This window comes from Felis catus, chromosome C1, assembly GCF_018350175.1.
Source record: "Felis catus isolate Fca126 chromosome C1, F.catus_Fca126_mat1.0, whole genome shotgun sequence".
In the NCBI taxonomy this organism is placed as follows: domain Eukaryota; kingdom Metazoa; phylum Chordata; class Mammalia; order Carnivora; family Felidae; genus Felis; species Felis catus.
The window spans coordinates 142,643,262-142,662,946 of NC_058375.1; the positions used below are offsets into that span (position 1 = coordinate 142,643,262).

At 38.4% G+C, this 19,685-nt stretch overlaps 1 long non-coding RNA gene across 1 annotated transcript; it reads left to right on the top strand.

Annotated features, from left to right (window-relative positions):
• The first annotated feature begins 208 nt into the window (after window positions 1–208).
• LOC123379148 lies at window positions 209–9,666 on the top strand. Its single transcript, XR_006583202.1, has 2 exons — window positions 209–2,610; window positions 9,305–9,666. It is a non-coding gene; the product is annotated as an uncharacterized LOC123379148 (long non-coding RNA).
• The last annotated feature ends 10,019 nt before the right edge of the window (window positions 9,667–19,685 follow it).

Below are 19,685 nucleotides of genomic sequence, written 5' to 3' on the forward strand. Positions count from 1 at the left end.
TAATTAAAATAATTTTAAATATAAAATAATTAAAAAAAATTTTTTTAAATAAGGATAGATTGGGTCACCTGGGTGTCTCAGTTGGTTAAAGCATTCGACTCTTGATCTCGGCTCAGGTCATGATCTCACAGTTCATGGATTCGAGCCCTGCATCAGGCTACATGCTGACAGCAGGGAGCATGCTTGGGATTCTCTCTCTCTCTCTCTCTCTCTCTCTCTCTCTCTCTGTTCCTCCCCTTCTCATTTTTTTCTCTCTCTCAAAATAAATTAATTAATTAAAAAATAAACTTAGATTAAGAGATCTCTTAAACAACATCAAGGAAACACAGATTCACACTTATAGAGGTCCCAGAAGAAGAAGAAAGAGAGAAAGGTGTAGAAAGCATGTTTGAAGAAATAATAACTGAAAACTTACCTAAGCTAGGGAAGGAAATAGACATCCAAGTCCAAGAAGCACAGAGAATAAGATGAAGCCAAGGAGTTCCACATCACAGCACATAATAATTAAAATGTCAAAGTTTAAAAATTAAGAGAAAAATCTTAAAGACAGCAAGAGAGAAACAAAAGTTACCTACAAGGAAAAACTTAAAAGGCTGTCAGCTGAGTTTTTGGCAGAAACTTGGCAGGCCAGAATGGAATGGCATGGTATATTCAAAGTGCTGAAAGGAAAAAAACCTGCAACCAAGAATACTTTACCAGGAAAGTTTATTCAGATTGGAAAGTGAGGTAAAGAGGTTCCTAGACAAGCAAAAGTTAAAGGAGTTTATCACCACTACACCAGCCTTCCAAGAAATGTTAAAGGAAATTCTTTAAATGGAAAAGAAATGGTTCTAATTAAACATGAGGAAGTTATGAATAAAAAGATGTAAAATATGACAACATATATGTAAAATGTAGAGAAGGGAGTTAAAAGGGAAGGGAAGAGGGTAAAGAAAAAGAAGGTTACCCCCCCCCACCTTTTTCTGTGTGTTTGTGTTTGGCACGTGTTTGAACTTAAATGACCGTCGTATCTATATAGACTGCTATTTACTTTGGATGTTATATATCAACTTCACAGTAACCACAAACCCAAACCTTTGGTAGATATACAAAAAATAAAGAGAAAGAAAGCCAAATGTAACACTATAGAAACTCATCAGTCACAAAGAGAGCAAGAAGAATCGAACAAGGAACTACACAAGTAACTAGAAAATAAATTTAAAATGGCAATAAATACATAGCTATCAGTATGCCTAAATACTCCAATCAAAAGACATAGGGTGGGGAATGGATAAAAAAGCAAGACCTATCAAATGCTGCCTGCAGAGACTCCCCTCAGACCTAAGGGTGCAGACAGACTGAAAGTAAAAGGATGGAAAACACTCACCAGGCAAATGGAAGAAAAAAAAAAGCTGGGATAGCAATACGTGTATCAGACAAAACAGACTTTAAAACAAAAACTAACAAGAGACAAAGTCCTTACATAATGATAAGGGGGTCAATCCAACAAGAGAATATAACAATTGCAAATATCTATGCACCTGACACTGGAACGCCTAAATACATAAAGCAAATATTAACAGACATAAAGAGAGAGATTGATAGTAGTAAAATAATGGTAGGAGAAGTCATGAGAATAAGAGGGACGGAGTCAATGGTATTATAATAGTGATGTAACAGGTCAGATGGTAGCTACACATGAACATAGCGTAATGTATAAACCTGTCAAATCACTAAGTTGAATACCTGAAACTAATGTAACGTTGTATGTCAATTACACTCAAAGTAAAAAAAAAAAAAAAAAAATAGGAGGTTTACCTTAAAAGCACACGGCTACAAAGGCCTAGCTTGACAAAACTAGGATCAATTGTTTGGTTCTCAGTAATCCAGTACACTGATGATACAATTGAGGAGTGATATAATGTAATCACACCCAAAATTAGCTTAATATTTACCTCATAATTTATTTAAAACTGGAAAATTATTCATTTTTCCCTTTATCATCATCATTACCATGGTCTGCACAGTAGGTGGCGACATTGCCTCACTCCTGGAATCAACCAGGATGGCCTTAACTACAATACACAGATGCAAACTTTGAAACAAGTTTCAGGGACCTAAATTGGCCAAAATTAAAAACATTGCCCTTTCGGTGAGCCTGGCTAGCTCAGTCAGTGGAGCATGAAACTCTTGATCTCAGGGTTGTGAGTTTAAGCCCCATGGGTGTAGAGATTACTTTAAAAAATAGCAATAATAAATATATACATACATACATACACAGCCCTTTCTATTTACCTTAAGGTCGTATGAATAATACCTCATTATAACACATCAAATTTTTATATATTTTACATAGAGTTTAATAAGTATTTACTGACTAATTCATTTTGCCAGTGAATGTCAATAAACTAGTTTCCTATTTTTAAAAATAATATTCACTTAATCTTCATCATGCGAATGTAATGAACTGTCTTTTTTTTAGTTTTAATGTAAAGAAATTATTTGTTTATACTTGGTTTCATTTTGTATTCGTCATTTAATGATGTTTATTAGGCTATGATGATTGAACTCCATGAATCTCTGTAGAGGTACAGTCAGAAGAACAAACACCTGGCAGGGCGCTAAAGACAGGTAAAATATCAACACACAATTGAGATTTAAAATGTCACTTTAAGGCAATAGATAGCCACATTTACAGAGTCTATGGGATAGACAATTATCCTAAAATTTACCACTTTTTACTTTAAAAGATACAGCCTAATTCTAGTATTCAGAATTTATTCAATATTTGTACTCAGTTATATCTTCCTAAGATCCTATTTTTTTAAGTCTTTCTTTCTCTAAAATACATAAGAATTATTTTTTTTAAGTCTGTCTTTATCTCTGTCCAGTTTGGGTTCCTTTTTTTTTATCCTTTCCATGATCACTGTAGCCTTATTTGAAGTGAAACATTCTAAGTAGAGACATAACATGGTTTTATAACAGGTAGAATTATATTCCTATTTTTGCTTCCAGTAATTTCTAAAACACTAAATGTGAACTAATAGCTTTAAGAAACCAACTTCAAAATGCTAAGATCCTCTTTTGGGGCATAATTAATACACTCCTTCTAACTCAGCATACATGCATCTTAAGTGGATTTTCCCCAAATATCTTGTCATGTTCTCACTTTAGTTGAAGTTTATCTATTCTTTTTCATCAAGGGCAATTGTCAGTTGAAGAAACATTCCAAAGATTTACATAAGGAACAAGAAACTGCATTTGTTGCAAGAATTCACCTTATTTTCTACAAGTATATTCACATTTTTAATAAGACATTTTATGGGTCTCAAGTTAAGTGTAGAGACAAGATGTCCTAAAAAAGCTTTAAGTTTTCTTTGCACCAAAAAAAAAAGTATATATAATATCAAATAATACCTCTCTAATGTACCAAAAACGTGACTTACAGTTTTGGATCACCTGCACTGCGTGGACATGTAAACAACTGTTAGTTGAACAAATGCACCTGAGCATTCTCCATGTCCTGAGTTGCTTTGATTCCGTCCATGGGCAGGGCCTCAAGTACCCTATTAGAAGCTCCCATCCATCTTCAAGCCTTACATAGAAAGAAAAAAAAAAAAAGTCTTGCTAGTTATCTCCCTCCTGCTTTCTCTTATGAACTGGCTTATTCCACTCAGTACATCTGATTCGCAGCCTGTGTCACATTCCCTCTACTCTGCTGTTCCCCTTCTAATTACCATTTTGGCAAACACATTCAACATTCATACCAGTTCAACTCTCTGCCAGGCTTGTCCCAGATTTGCTGTCAGGTCTGTGTTTCAGATCTTCTTAGACATCAAATTCTGTGACCGTCACACATTAACCCAGTCTTGGGTCACCAAGGCCCCACACCATCTGGGAGGGAAATTCAGGGCAAATGTATGAAGATGAGAATGAACTAGCAAAATTTTTTTTAATTAATTTATTTATTTTGAGAGAGAGAGCATATGGTGGGAAGGGCAGAGAGAGAGAATCCCAAGCAGTTTCCTTGCTTGATCTCATGTATTGTGTGATCATGACCTAAGCCAAAGTCAAGAGTTGGACGCTTAACTGACTGAGCCACTCAGGAGCCCTGAGCTAGCAAATTTTAAACAATGGAGAATATTAACAACTTCAGGAGTGGAAATAATTAGACTAGAAATAGAAAATCTGTAAAGATTATGGGCCCAACTAATTAAAAAAGTATAAGGGAAGAAGTTATAAGTATCATAGTGTCAATATAGGAGGGCCCAAACAAGCTTACTGTAGGTCTCTCTCCTAGAGATATCAGGGAAATCACTGTAAGAAAAGATCAAGGCAAGAATTGGAAGGTTTTCTTGTGGAGGAAACATTTTACCATCTCTATTTATTATTATACTATGTTAAATTGCCTTATTCAATAAGTTTAATAGGGGCGCCTGGGTGGCTCAGTGGGTTGAGCTTCTGACTTCATCTCAGATCATGATCTCACAGTTCGTGGGCTCAAGCCCCGTGTCGGGCTCTGTGCTGACAGTTCAGAGCCTGGAGCCTGTTTCTGATTCTGTGTCTCCCGCTGTCTCTGCCCCTCCCTTGCCCTTTCTCTGTCTCAAAAATAAATAAAAACGTTAAAAATTAAAAAAAAATAAGTTTAATAATAAATTACTTTAGACATGGTAGCATACCAAAGTGGAAGTGCCATAAATGTTAAGTGACATTGTTGAACTCCATGACAAGCAAATGTAGTGGTGGATCACCCTCCACACTTTAAGGTATCTAAGATTTTTTAAATATTTAATATTTTTAAATAGAAAAGACATTATTTTTTTATCTTATTTTTTATTTTTTAAAATTTACATCCAAATTAGTTAGCATATAGTGCAACAGTGATTCCAGGAGTAGATTCCTTAGTGCCCCTTACCCATTTAGCCCATACCCCCTCCCACAACCCCTCTAGTAACCCTCAGTTTGTTCTCCATATTTATGAGTCTCTTCTGTTTTGTCCCCCTCCCTGTTTTTATATTATTCCTGTTTCCCTTCCCTTATGTTCATCTTTTTTGTCTCTTAAAGTCCTCATATGAGTGAAGTCGTATGATTTTTATCTTTCTCTGACTAATTTCACTTAGCATAATACCCTCCAGTTCCATCCACGTAGTAGCAAATGACAAGATTTCATTCTTTTTGATTGCTGAGTAATACTCCATTGTATATATATATATATATACCACATCTTCTTTATCCATTCATCCATCGATGGACATTTGGGCTCTTTCCATACTTTGGCTATTGTTGATAGTGCTGCTATAAACTTGGAGGTGCATGTGTCCCTTCGAGACAGCACACCTGTATCCCGTGGATAAATGCCTAGTAGTGCAATTGCTGGGTTGTAGGGTAGTTCTATTTTTAGTTTTTTGAAGAACCTCCATATTGTTTTCCAGAGTGGCTGCACCAGCTTGCATTCCCAACCAACAATGCAAAAGAGATCCTCTTTCTCCGCATCCTCTCCAACATCTGTTGTTGCCCGAGTTGTAAGTGTTAGCCATTCTGACAGGTGTAAGGTGGTATCTCATTGTGGTTTTGATTTGTATTTGCCTGATGATGAGTGATGTTGAGCATTTTTTCATGTGTCAGTTGGCCATCTGGATGTCTTCTTTGGAGAAGTGTTTCTTCATGTCTTTTGCCCATTTCTTCACTGGATTATTTGTTTTTTTGGCATTGAGTTTGATAAGTTCTTTATAGATTTTGGATACTAACCCTTTATCTGATATGTCATTTGTAAATATCTTCTCCCATTCTGTCAGTTGCCTTTTAGTTTTGCTGATTAGAAAAGACATTTATAAATAATGCAGAAAACATTTACTTACTTTTCTATAAAACCATACTCTAAAAGCTGTGAAAATAGTTTTATGGTTGCAGTATATTGTACCTCAAGAAAAATGGAGAAACTCTCAAAATAAATCTAGAAAGACATCATCAGACTGATAAGCTATATTGGATCTTATTATCTGAAAACCAGCCCAATTATTAAAGCTATAACTTAAGAAACATAGATGTTAAGAAGGAATATGATCAGAGTTTAAAAACTGTATCTCATAGATGCATAACCCTATTTTTCAAAACACACAGTCATGCATTATTTTTCATCTGATTATAAAAGTTCAGTAAATACTAAGTATTATAATCATTTAAAAAACAGCATATAAAACTATGACAGGAATTGGTAAATTAATAATATATCTCTTAATGAAATATTAGTGTATTAAAAGTGGGGAAGATTTCTTTGTAGTTTGTAGGAGATACATTTAAGACAATGAGCATAACTTAATTAAAATGAAAGTTATACAAAGGATGATAAATTTAAGACACATTTTAAAATTCAGGCTGGGAAAGTCCTCAAAGTTAAGTGATTCCAAAGAAGGTTAAGATCAATTTGTAGGGATGACTGGGTGCTCATTCGGTTAAGCGTCCAACTCTTGGTTTCTGCTCAAGTCATAATCTCGCAGTTTGTGAGTTCAAGCCCTGTATCAGGCTCCATGCTGACAGTTCAGAGCCTGCTTGGGATTCTCTCTTTCTACTCTCTCTGCCCCCTCCCCCCCCCCCCACTTGTGTGTTCTTTCTCTCTCTCTCTCTCTCTCTCTCTCTCTCTCTCTCTCTCTCTCTCTCAAAATAAATAAATAAACTTTCAAAAAAGATCAATTTGTAGATGATATATCCATAATGAGTTGCATAATCCATCATGAGGTCATCCATAATGAGAAAATAGAGAACAATATTCTTCCACAAAACATCTCTGTGTCTAAGAATCAAATCTTAGATGCTGAAAACAAAGATCATGAAATCAAATGCCATATTCTTCTAAATACCCTGTATGGGAGTCTTAATCTACTACCAAATTACTATTTAACCTTTCACCACTAAGATTAACATCTTCCATATTCCACTTAAAATGACGTCGCCTTTGTGTTCCACATTAATTCGCACACTAGCAGAATCCAGGCAAATCAGTTATCAGAGAAACGGCAAAATGAAAACCTAAGTGTAACAAATGAATGACTTTACCACTTGAATACCCAACACATGTTTCTTGCCCTCATTAGAAAATAAAATGTGGAGTGCCTGGGTAGCTCTGTTGGTTAAGCGTCTGACTTTGGCTGAGGCCATGATCTCCCAGTCTGTGGGTTAGAGTCCCACATCAGGCTCTGTGCTGACAGCTCAGAGCCTGGAGCCTGCTTCAGATTCTGTGTCTCCCTCTCTCTCTCTCTGCCCCTCCCCCACTTGCACTCTGTCTCTGTCTCTCTCTCTCTCTCAAAAATAAATAAACATTAAAAAAAAAAAGAAATAAAGAAAATAAAACGTTTGGGGCACCTGGGTAGTTCAGTCAGTTAAGTGTCCAACTTTTGATCTCAGCTCAGGTCTTAATCTCCAGGATGAGTTCAAGCTCCACGCTTGGGTGTGCTTGGGTATGAAGCCTATTTAAAAAAAGAAAATTTAATTGGGGCACCTGGTGGCTCAGTCGGTTAAGTGTCCGACTTTGGCTCAGGTCATGATTTCACAGTTAGTGGGTTCAAGCCTCACATGGGGCTCTGTGCTGACAGCTCAGAGCCTGGAGCCTGCTTCGGATTCTGTGTCTCCCTCTCTCTCTGCCCCTCCCCTGCTCACATTCCATCCCTCTCTCTCCAAAATAAATAAACATAAAAAAATTAAAAAAAGAAAATAAAATGTTCATTATCTTTGTCTTCATAAAGGGATCTGAAGGTTTAAACAAAGGCATATTAGAAGCACATCTCTTTCTTTAGCTAGTTCCCAAATACCTTTAAAACATTTTTTTGTTGTTGTTTAGGGGTGCCTGGCTGGCTCAATTGGTAGAGCATGCAACTCTTGATTTCAGGGTTGTGAGCTCAAGCCCTATGGTGCATGAAGGATTCACTTAAAAAAAAAAAGAAAGAAAAAAATTTTGTTGTTGTTTATTGACTTCATCTAATCCAACTAGTACAAACTCTGATATTGACTCAGAGCTAAGAAAGAAAAATATAGTTCTAAATACCCCACCATAATATTGTTTTTAGTTAAATGACATTAATGAGGTTTTGTTTCAGAAAAATCTTTCAAATAGGACTCATTTAACCAAATCAAAGAAGGTTGAGATGGCTTTCCAACTCCTTTAGGCAAAGATTTATATGTCAGACAAGACAGTGAAAACAAAGTATTTACCTATTTTTCATGAATTATCTTATAGTTCTTAAGACATAGGATAGGGGAACACAGAAGAGGCTTGTTAAAGTGTTGATTGTTTTTGATGACACAAATTGTGTATAAAATCTCAAATTACTGAAAACAGTGTGACTTAAAAGGTTATAAAGCTATATTTCCACACACATCTATGTAAAGTCTATGATAATCCAAGCTGTATGTCTGTTTCACACTTCCTACAACTCATGAAAAAGTTGAGGGAAGATTCCAGAAGATGGACAAGGGCCAGAAAGACCAGAAGTAAATGCACTCTGAGAAACAAGTTCAGACTCCCTGAGAAGTAAAGGCAAAGGACCAGTAGGAGGCATCCATCCAGCTCAAAGGGAAGAACCATGGAGAGGAGATCTGGCAAGAGGTTAGGAGCAGAGGAAATGAGGAGACAGTGGCAAGACAGTATGAGCCAAGACAGAGCGATGATGCTAGAGGCTCATTCCTGGGTAGTGGCTGCAGGTTTACACACACAGAGTAAAGGTAGACAGTCTGGAAGATCTGAACAGGATAAAATGAGGTTGCCGATCTCAAGAAATTAACAATCTAATTGGAGAAATTTAGCTTATACCCAAGGAAAGTTAAATAACAACATAGGACAATAATTCAAGTGGTGTTGCAGAGGAATGTACAATTGTGAAATACCAAATTATTTGTCAGGGAAATCTTCAAAGTAGAGGGGAGCTTTGAGCTCGGTCTTGATGGATGAGAAGACTATAAATAGGTACAACAAATTTAGGGGTTAAGAGGACTGAGAAAAGGGATGGGGCCAGAATATATCTGGTATACTATGAGAAAGTAAGTAAACCAAACTGAAGGGCATATAAATCATGTTTTTAATTTTAATTTTTAATTTTTAATTGAAGTATAGTTGATCCATGATGTTATATTAGTTTCAGGTATACTTATTTTTTGTTTCTTGATGCTTTGACATCCTGGTGCCTTGTTGTCCTGAGGACAGACTTCCCCTCTAAGGGGTAGGTAGCTAATTCCTACGGATAGCAAACCACTGGCCTTCAGAGGACAAGCACACTTTTGATATGTAAACCAACCAATCCCGTGCCCCTACCCACCATCTGCCTCCTTTTATCAGGCTCCTGCACTTCAGGACACAATTTTCCTGCCCGAAACCACCCAAGGGCCAGGTAGCAGACAACCAGAGAGACCACACCTGTAGCCCCGAGCCCACAGAAGTTATTCAAACTATCTGATCCTAAACCTATTCAGCTGCTCACTCTGCCTCATCTGTTCTGTCCCATGAAAACTGCAATCAAGTCTTTTGGCCACGCTTTCCCCTGGCTTGTTGTGCCTCCACACTGACCACGGTGCTTCCTGTGGCCCTGGGTAGCATGTTGTGCCTCCTCTCCCTGGGAACTGTAAGTAACCCACCATCTTTTCAGTGGCAGTCGTCTGCTGATCAGTTGGCTTTACTGAATAAAAACAAAATCCTGGGTACATTTTATTTTATTTTATTTTGAATGTTATTTATTTGGGGGGAGAGAGAGAGAGAGGCATGGGAGGAGCAGAGAGAGGGAGGGAGAGAGAGAGAGAGAGAGAGAGAGAATCCCAAGCAGGCTCTGCACTGTCAGCACACAGCCCAATGCCAGGCTAGAATTCACGAACTATGAGATGATGACCTGAGCCGAAGTTAAGAGTCGGATGCTTAACCGACTGAGCCACCCTGGTGTCCCCATTTTATTTTATTATGATTTTTCCCACCCACACAGTGTTTTTATTTTATTCAACTATAGCAAAGCGCAGAATTAACACAACATTCTGCAATTCCAGATTGGCTTTTCTTACACAAAGAGTGACCAGTTTAACAGGCACAGAAAAGGATTTCTGATGACCTCTCACCCAGCCCTGCAGTTCATCTACATGGCTGTCCCTTAACTGCAAAGCGACTCTCCCTATTGCTTTTTCCAGTACTGCTCTTGAAAGGAGCCAGAGCAGGACCCTGACCTTTAGTAACCAGTCTGAGATGAACCACATTGGGGGTTAGTGGACAAGCCAGCCTCTGGCTGTCTAGGTGAGACACAGCCATGAAAACACGACTGGGTACACTTTAAAAACAAGAGATACAGAATGCAGAGGATTTATATAGAACTTGGTTCTTGGAGTGCAGTCTAAGGAACCCTGGGGTGCCTGAGACCCTTTAGGGAGTCTGAGAGATCAAAATCATGCACCTAGTAAAAGATCCTCTCAGAGTGCAATGGATTGTAATATAGCAGAGTACAAAGACCATCGATTTGGTCTCAGATTACTCGTTGTAGCTAATCTTTGAGAAAGTTTACCACTTGTTGAATATTGGTATCAGAAGAGAATATCTATGGTTATCTATAAAGCTTTTAAAATACTTTTTCCCTTTCCAACTGTGTATCTGCATAAGACCATATTTTCTTCATATACTTGAACTAAAACAACATTGAGTGCAAAACATATCAGAATCAGCTGTCTTCTATTAAGACAACTAGTCAAGAAACTTGCAAAAATAAAAGTGCTATTCTTTTCACTAAATTGATTTAATTTGGAAAATACATTTGGTTTTGATAAAAAGATATTTATAATATCATGTAATGTGCATATTGTTATTTTTTAAATAATTTTTTAAGTTTATTTTTTAAGCTTATTTTCAGAGTGAGCAAGTGGGGGGGGGGCAGAGAAAGAGGGAGAGGGAGAATCCCAAGCAGGCTCCATGATGTCAGTGCACAGCTGGATGTGGGGCTTGAAGTCCTAAACTATGAGATCATGACCTGATCTGAAATCAAAAGTTAGATGCTTAACTGAATGAGCCACCCAGGTGCTCCTGCTTATTATTATTTTTAAACAAGTCAATAAATCTTTTCAACATTTCTCAGCTTCAATTTCAAATATGGTAACTTTCAATAGGTATCAGCTACATTTAAAAATGTAAAAGGGTCATGAGACCAAAATTTTGAGAACTGCTGGTGTAAACAAATAGCAACAAATAAAACTGGAAAGGCAATGAATAACCAAGCTACAAAACAACCTGAATTGCAGGCTAAAATTGGGATTTTTTTGTGGAGGTAAGGGAGTTTCAAATAGAGAATATGATGAAAGGAACTCTTTAGGAGGAGAACTTCCACGTATGTGCTTATGTATGTAGGGCAGTTTGGAAAAGGCATATGTGTCTATTTGGTTGTGTTTTAGTGGAAAGGGAGGTGGTGTCTGAGTCAGAGAAACCAGGCAGGAAGCTGATGGAAAATCCTAGACACGTGATAATCAAGGTCTTAATGAGGACCAGGGGCACCTGGGTGGCTCAGCCAGTTAAGCATCTGACTTTGGCTCAGGTCATGACTAAGGTCATGATCTCACAGTTTCTGCGTTCGAGTCTCATGTCAGGCTCTGTGCTGACAGCTCAGAGCCTGGAGCCTGCTTGAGATTCTGTCTCCATCTCTCTCTGCCCCACCCCTGCTCGTGCACTGTCTCTCTCTCTCTGTCTCTCTCAAATATAAAATAAGCATTAAAATTTTTTTTAATATAAAAAAATTTAAAAATTTTAAATGTTTATTTATTTTTTTATATTTATTTATTTTGGAGAGAGAGATTGCAAAGGGTGGAGGGGCAGAGAAAGAGGGAGATACAGGATCTGAAGCAGGCTCTGGGCTCTGAGCTGTCAAAACAGAGCCCGACGCAGGGCTCCAACCCATGAACTGTGAGATCATGACCTGAGCCGAAGTCAGATGCTCAACTGACTGAGCCACCCAGGTGCCCCTAAATATAAAAAAGTTTCTTAATGAGGACTGTAGTAAGGGAATGAAAATAAGAACTAGTATTTGCTAAAATTTGTTGAGTGCTTCCTGTATGTACTAGGCACTGTGTAAAACACTTCGTTTGGATTATCTCATTATCTTCTCAACAGTCTAGTAGTTAGCTTTATAAATTCTATTTTATTTTTTAAATGTTTATTTATATATTTTTGAGGGAGGGAGAGAGGGAGAGAGAGAGAGAGAGAGAGAGAGTAAAAGCAGGGGAGGGGCAGAGAGAGAGAGGGAGACACAGAATCTGAAGCAGGCTTCAGGCTCTGAGCTGTCAGCTAGAGCCCGATGTGGGGCTTGAAAACACAAACTGTGAGATCATGACCTGAGCCGAAGTTGGACACTTAACTGACTAAACCACCCAGCGCCCCTATAAATTCTATTTTAAAGATGAGAATACTAAGGCACAAAGATCCTCATGTAAGGCAGCAACTAAGGGATGAAGCTGAGGTCTGCATCCAAGCAGTCTAACTGCAGAGTCTCAAGAGTAGAGTCAGTGCAGCATAAAGGAAGAATCACCTCAAGCATTGAGCGTGGCAGATGCCTTTGGTGTCTTCTCTGATCCCCTTACCGGGTAGTGTACCCATGCCCAGCTACCATGAATGTTGGGTGCTACTGACTCACAGCTGCACCCCTAAGAGGAGAATGGCACTTGGCTGGCAGGGGATGGTTAGGAGAGCCGGGAGGCTGCTGCTGCTGACTCCTGGCCAGTCACTGTGCAGCTGTGCAGGAAAGCCTCTGGGGCAGGTGCTTGACTCTTGCTTCATGCTCAAGTGCTCCCAGAAGGGTCTGGCCAGGCTAAGGCTACACCTCTCCTGAAACTACACCCTTGTCTGGCTCCTTCCCCTGCCCTCTCTTGCTACCTTCCCTCTCTTACAGTGTCTGGGGAAAGTGCTTTCTCAATAAACCAATTGCACATGAATCCCTGTCTCAGGCTCTGCTTCTAAGGACCTGACTGAGACACTGAGGAAATTCATTTAAAAATTCCTTTTGGAACTCTTTTGGTGGGTCTCAGACTTTATAGCTGTCTCTGTGATGGAGTGACTTTTTTTTTTAACACTCAGATACATTGAGAAATGCATTAAAATTAAAATCTGAGACACATTCAATCCAAATCGTAACTCCAATTAGAAGCTTCGGTGCTTTTTTTTCTAATCAAACTATTCTGGGCACTCCAGTCTTTAGCAGAAAAGAATCACCTTGAAGAACTTTTATGCTTTACTCATCTTTATATCCCAGCAGTACCTAGCATGGTGTTTTGTATTTAGGAGATATATACAAAATGTATCAAATAAAAAGAAAAACCCGTGGAATTTATTAAATCACTTTACTGTCATCTTTATGCGAAAGAATATCCTTCTGAGGATCTACTATAGTTCTTCTCTTGCATCTGCCTGAAACTCTCCTGGGGGAGCTTGACAAAAATGCAGTTTGTAGGGCCTCATCTCTCCCACCCTCCCTCTTGTGATTTTGATTGTCTAGGGCTGAGGTGAGGTTAGAAATTTACATGTTTAGCAACACCACACACACACACACACACACACACACACACACAACATTTAAAAAATTAGAAAAAAAATAAACACTACAGATTTTAATGCAGGATGTCTTTGGGCCACACTTTGAAAAACACTGCTTTAAAATACTTAAATATGAACTGAAGCCACTTATTTAAACACACACACACACACACACACACACACAGGATTTGGGATCTAGGGGACAACCTTCTCTCAGTCATGAACATTATCTCTTACCCATAACTATCATTATAAGAAGTACAGGACAATTTCAGGATCTTGGAACATTTTCAGACTTGCCAAGTTTTATTGAGATTACTTTGTTGCTGAACACAGGAACAGTGAAAAAATAATGTTTCTGACAAGCTTGGTATTTAAATGTATGTCCAACATCCTATACAGTCTATCATTAGATGCCTTCTAACATGCTATTAGTACTCCTAGGGGCCTTGGCTATCCCACCACACATTAACCACAGTGATTTGTACAGCCTTCAGGCAATTCGCCCTTCCATCCTTCAAAACAAAAATACAGCAATGAATGCTTTTGAAGTGTCTCTGAGGTAAATGACCTCTGCCACCTAGAAAGCACTATTAAAGTGATGTCTGCTCTGGGAAATTGTTGCTACAACAGTATAAAGCTGTCAGTGACCATGATGACCGTGAAAAAGCCAGAGGTTCTGCAATGTCTCAGAGGGGTTCGTTCTCCATACTGAAAGTCAGTGATTTATGATAAACCATGCTGTGAGGGACATCTGAAAAGCTTATGACAGAATCATCCCCAGCTTATTCACAGTCTTTCTTGTCTCTAGGAACAACCCTAAAAAGACCGTGAGTAGGTTGGCCAGCCATGGCATTGCCACAACAGTGGGAAAAAGCACTTTTACCCTCTTATCGATGATTATGTAGTAACATTCCAGGGCCTTTTTCTTTTCTTTCTTTCTTTCTTTTTTTAAATTTTAAGCAGGCTCCATGCCCAACATGGGGCTCAAACTCACAACCCTGCAATTGTGAGTTGCTTGCCCCACTGACTGAGCCAGGCAGGCACCCCAGGGGGCAGATTTTACTTCTGCCAGTTGTCATCAAATTTTAAGTGTCTATTTAGCAAACATCTTGTCTTTAAATATGACTTTATAACTTAAGATTTGGAAAGGTTTCTCTCCTAGCACAGAGGAGTAAGCTCCTAACAGACTGAAATTCCAACCAGATAACAAAAGAGAAAAACTACCTGAGAGCTCTGCAGAGTGAACAAAAGGCAGCAAAACTGGGGGGAAATTAAAATTTGAGAGACATGACCAGCGTGAGGTGAATCCTGTTCTGTTTTACAGCTTGACCCCAGAGGTAGACTGTAGATGAAGCAAGATGTGAGCAGCTAAAACTCTGATAAGTAAATCAGCCATCCTCTGTCCTGAGCAGCCGAGGGACAGAACCTGACATAACAAGGGCTTCCAGAGACTGAGACGGAAACCCCAGAAAAGAGAGAGCCTAAGAAGTGGAACCCAAAATTCCTGTGTGTAAACTCTGCCCAAGGCTGACCTCTGAACAACACATCCATAGGGCGGACTATCGCAGTGCTCCTAAAATAAAATATCTGAACTGGGATTTGAGCTTCCACTGGTTACAGGCAAGAAAGAGCTTGTGGTATAAGTTTAACCAATTTGTATCCTGCTAAAACAGAATCTCAATCCTCTTTGGAGAACTATGAAAGAAACCAGAGTCCAGAATCCACAGCATAGCATTTACAATATCTAAGATATCACCCAGATTCTCTTGACATTCAGGGAATTAAGGGCATATAAGAGAAAAAAAAGTAATCAATGACAGCAAATCCCAGATCCCCACATGTTGGAAATGCCAAAGGCCTTGAAGCAGCGATTATAACTATGCTCAGTCAGGTAAAGCACAATATGATTGGACTGAAAGGGTAGGAGGAAATCACTGCAGAGAAATAGAAGCTATAAACACAAATAAGATGGAAATTCTAGAGTGAAGAATTCATTACGTGGAATAAACATGTCACTGGGTTGACTTCATAGCAGAATGGAGATGACAGAGGAAAGAGTCAGAGAACTTGAAGATACATCAGTGGAAATTATTCAGTCTGAAGAGAGGGGAAGATCAAAAAAATTAAAAGAATAGAACCACAGGGACCTGGGGATATAACAAGCAGTCTAGCATAATGTGTAATTCATAAATAAAAGTTGACAAAATTGACAATTCCGTAAATAAAGTTGAAGAGTTTAACACAATTATGGTTGGGGATTTTACACAGAAATTGATGAAAGTGCTAGAAAAAAAATCAGTAAAGACCTCCCGATTATGAACAACACTGCTGACTATCCTGACCTAATTGACAGTGTTGAATGTTACATTTTGGGGTTTTATTTAAATTTTTTTTTTACTTTTATTTATTTTTGATAGAGAGAGACAGAGCACAAGTGGGGGAAGGGAGTGAGAAAGGGAGACACAGAATCCGAAGCAGGCTCCAGGCTCTGAGCTGTCAGCACAGAGCCCCATGTGGGGCTGAAACTCAGAAACTGCAAGATCATGACCTGAGCTGAAGTCAGATGCTGAACCGACTGAGCCACCCAGGTGCCCCATATTTGTGGGTTTTTTTTAAAGCTTATTTATTTATTTTGAGGGGGGGGAGAGAGAGAGAGAAAGAGAGAAAATGAGTGAGGGAGGGGCACAGAGATCAGGAGAGAGAGAGAATTCCAAGCAGCATGGAGCCCAGTGTGGGGCTCAAGCTCATGAACTGAGAGATCACGAACAGAGCCAAAACCAATAGTTGGATGCTTAAGCAACTGAGCCACCCAGGAGCCGCTGAATATTTGTATTTGAAAAGAACTCTGAAATCAATGGCCTAAGTTTTCACTAAGAAACTAGAAAAAGAGCAAATTAAGTGCAAGAAAAGAAAAACTTAAAAGGACAGTGTGAGAAAGAAAATTTACAAGTTAGTATCATGCATGAAGTACAAAACCCCTAAACAAAGAATTAGCAAATCAAATCCAGCTAAAAAAGGATAATGTGTTCCACAAAATCAGGTTTAACTCCAGAAATACACAGTTTAAATGACCATTTTAACAAATGAAAGGAGGAAGTTCATATTATTATCTTCACAAATGCAGAGAATACATTTTATAAAACATCATTTGGGGCGCCTGGGTGGCGCAGTCGGTTAAGCGTCCGATTTCAGCCAGGTCACGATCTCGCGGTCCGTGAGTTCGAGCCCCGTGTCGGGCTCTGGGCTGATGTCTCGGAGCCTGGAGCCTGTTTTCGATTCTGTGTCTCCCTCTCTCTCTGCCCCTCCCCTGTTCACGCTTTGTCTCTCTCTGTCCCAAAAATAAATAAATGTTGAAAACATCATTTATCTTCATGATAAAACTCTTAGGAAACTAGGAATAACAGAGAACTTTCTAAATTTGACAAAAAGTATGTATAAAATCATATTCCAAGTTTTATTCATGAAACAATGGAAGCTTACTCTGGCATTAGGAAAATGGCAAGGATAGCCACAGTAACTATTTATATTCAATAGTGTATTGAATATTCTAGGCAAACAGAAAGAAAAAGAATAGAGATGAAAAGGAAGAAACATTTTTTTTGCAGGTGAGAAGATGATTGTCCACATAACAACCAAATTTAATCTATGGATTAATCATTAGAATTAATTTCAGAAACTTAGCAAGTTGCTAGGTACATCAATATTATTATGTTGATAAATGCATTTCTATAAACCATGGGAAGGAGTAATGAAATTGCACCCCGTACCTTATACCATACATACAAAAAAAAGATGGATTACATACCTCATAGAAATGCAATACAATTAAACTTTGGAAGACAATATTGGATAATATCTTTATTGAATTATGGTAGGGAAAGGTTTCTTAAAACAGAAAAATATAAAAAACAATGAACCAACTACATTCAAGTTTAGAACTTCTGTTCATCAAAAGACAACATTAAGAGAGTGAAAATACATACCATAAGCTGACAGAAGATAATTGCAACACATATAACCAATAAAGGATTCGTCCAAAATGTTTAAATAATTCCTGTGACTCAGTAAGAAAAATACAAATGCTTCAGTAGAAAGATAACAACAGAAATAACCAGAAATTTTGCCAAGATGAAGCAGACATGGCTCATAAGTACGTGAAAAGATGTTCCAAATCTTTTGGTAATCGTGGACCTTCAAAATAAAACCAGAGTATGGAACCACTTCACACACCAGATTGGAAAACACAGATCACTAACTTCATTTATTTTCTCTGCAGATCCATTCCTTGTGATTCGACTGCTTTAATTTTCATGAGAAATTCAACATTGTCTTCAATTCTCTTCTTAATAAATGTGAGAAACTCACTTTACGTATTGATGATGCTACTTTCCCTGTTTTTACCCTTGTCTTGATTGCTAAGTGGGTAAAGTGTTGCCAATGCACTTTGATGACAGTTTTCTTTCTACTCCCCCCTCCTTTTTTTTTGAGGGAGGTTGGAGGGGCAGGGAGAGGGAGAGAGAATCTTAAGCTGGTTCCACACGCAGTGTGGAGGCTGACTTGGGGCTCGAACTCATGACCGTGAGATCATCACCTGAGCCGAAATCAAGAGTCAGACACCTAACCGACTGAGCCATTCAGGTGCCCCTCTTTCTACTTTTAACCATATCTCTGTGCTCTATTTATTTCTAGGCTGATGGCATTTTCTTATTTAACCCCTTAACAGCTATTTCAAAGTAAACATTATATAGTTAGACTTATTGTTTAATTGTGATTCTTTTATCATGCTGAGTGACAAAGTAATTGACTTTGCAGAATTTATGTGCCAAGATTTTACCTGAAATATGTTCCCCACATAGGTCTCGAGTCATATTTTTTTTTTCCTTGGGAGAGGACTGCTTTTTTTAATGTTTATTTTTGAGAAGGAGAGAGAGAAAGAGACAGAGCGTAAGCCAGTCAGAAAGAGAGGGAGACACAGAATCTGAAGCAAGCTCCGGGCTCTGAGCTGTCAGCACCCAACGCGGGGCCCGAACCCACGAACCATGAGATCTTGACCTGAGCTGAAGTCCGACGCTCAACCGACTGAGCCACCCAGGTGCCCCAGGACTGCTTTAAAAAAAAAAAAGATTTCTGGAGGGACAACTTCAGGCCACCAAGATCTTAATGTGAATTTATTTATAAGAGTTTCTCCTGCAAAACAGAGAGCATAAAGCCTAAAATGGATGCAAGGTAAAGGAGACATATGCAGCAAAAGGAAGAAAAGAGAATCCGGAAGCAAGTGGAAACTGCTAAGAGCACAAACCTCATGATGTGCTTAGCCCTCCTCTCAAAGCCTACTTTCAACTGCTGCTTTGTCTCTGCTAATAATCTCCATGAAAATATTGTAGATGAAATAAGTTAAAAGACATTTAAGTGGTAACTTTATCTGAGGAAATGGAGGTGGGTTGCCAGGATACAGGCATGTCCCGACACTGCTGTTTTACAAAATTTTTAATCTTATTTTATGATCAAGTGGCACACCAGTGTTCTCAATGAAAATAATTCCCAGTCTTTGTTAGCCTAAGATTATACGAATTCTCTTCAATGAAGAAACTTCTTCCTGATCTAAAGACCTCAGTAGGAAGGAATAAACAATTTTGGACATTAGATAATGACTGCAGTGACATGGACACATGATGTTGCACTAAGACCGTGAAGAAGAGCCTTGATTCAGGTCCCTCCAAAGAGATTATTCCTCATAGATCAAGGAATTCTGATTACAGACTTCAAGTCCCTGGTCTTCCATTCTGGCTTCTAAAACAAGTTTCTTTCTTCATGTATACTTCTATTCCCCAAGTGATAGGTGAATTGATTCCCATTTTAATATTATTTTAAAATATCAAACCTACACCAAAGAGCTAGAACGTGAAAAACCAGACCAGGATCTTATAAAAAGTACTCCTGGAGTCCCATATTTATTTCATAATATACACCAATGAATCAAAGTTAAACCATCAGTCATTTTCAAAGAAGCATTCAAGTCCATTTTTATATTGCATTCAAAACACACAACACAAGGCTTATGATTTGACTTTATAGCAAGTCATAATATTCGAAACGTAAGTTTCAGTATTTGATGCTACCCTTATAGCTATGTTGGAACAAAATTGAATACATTACCAGGAGGATGTCTCAG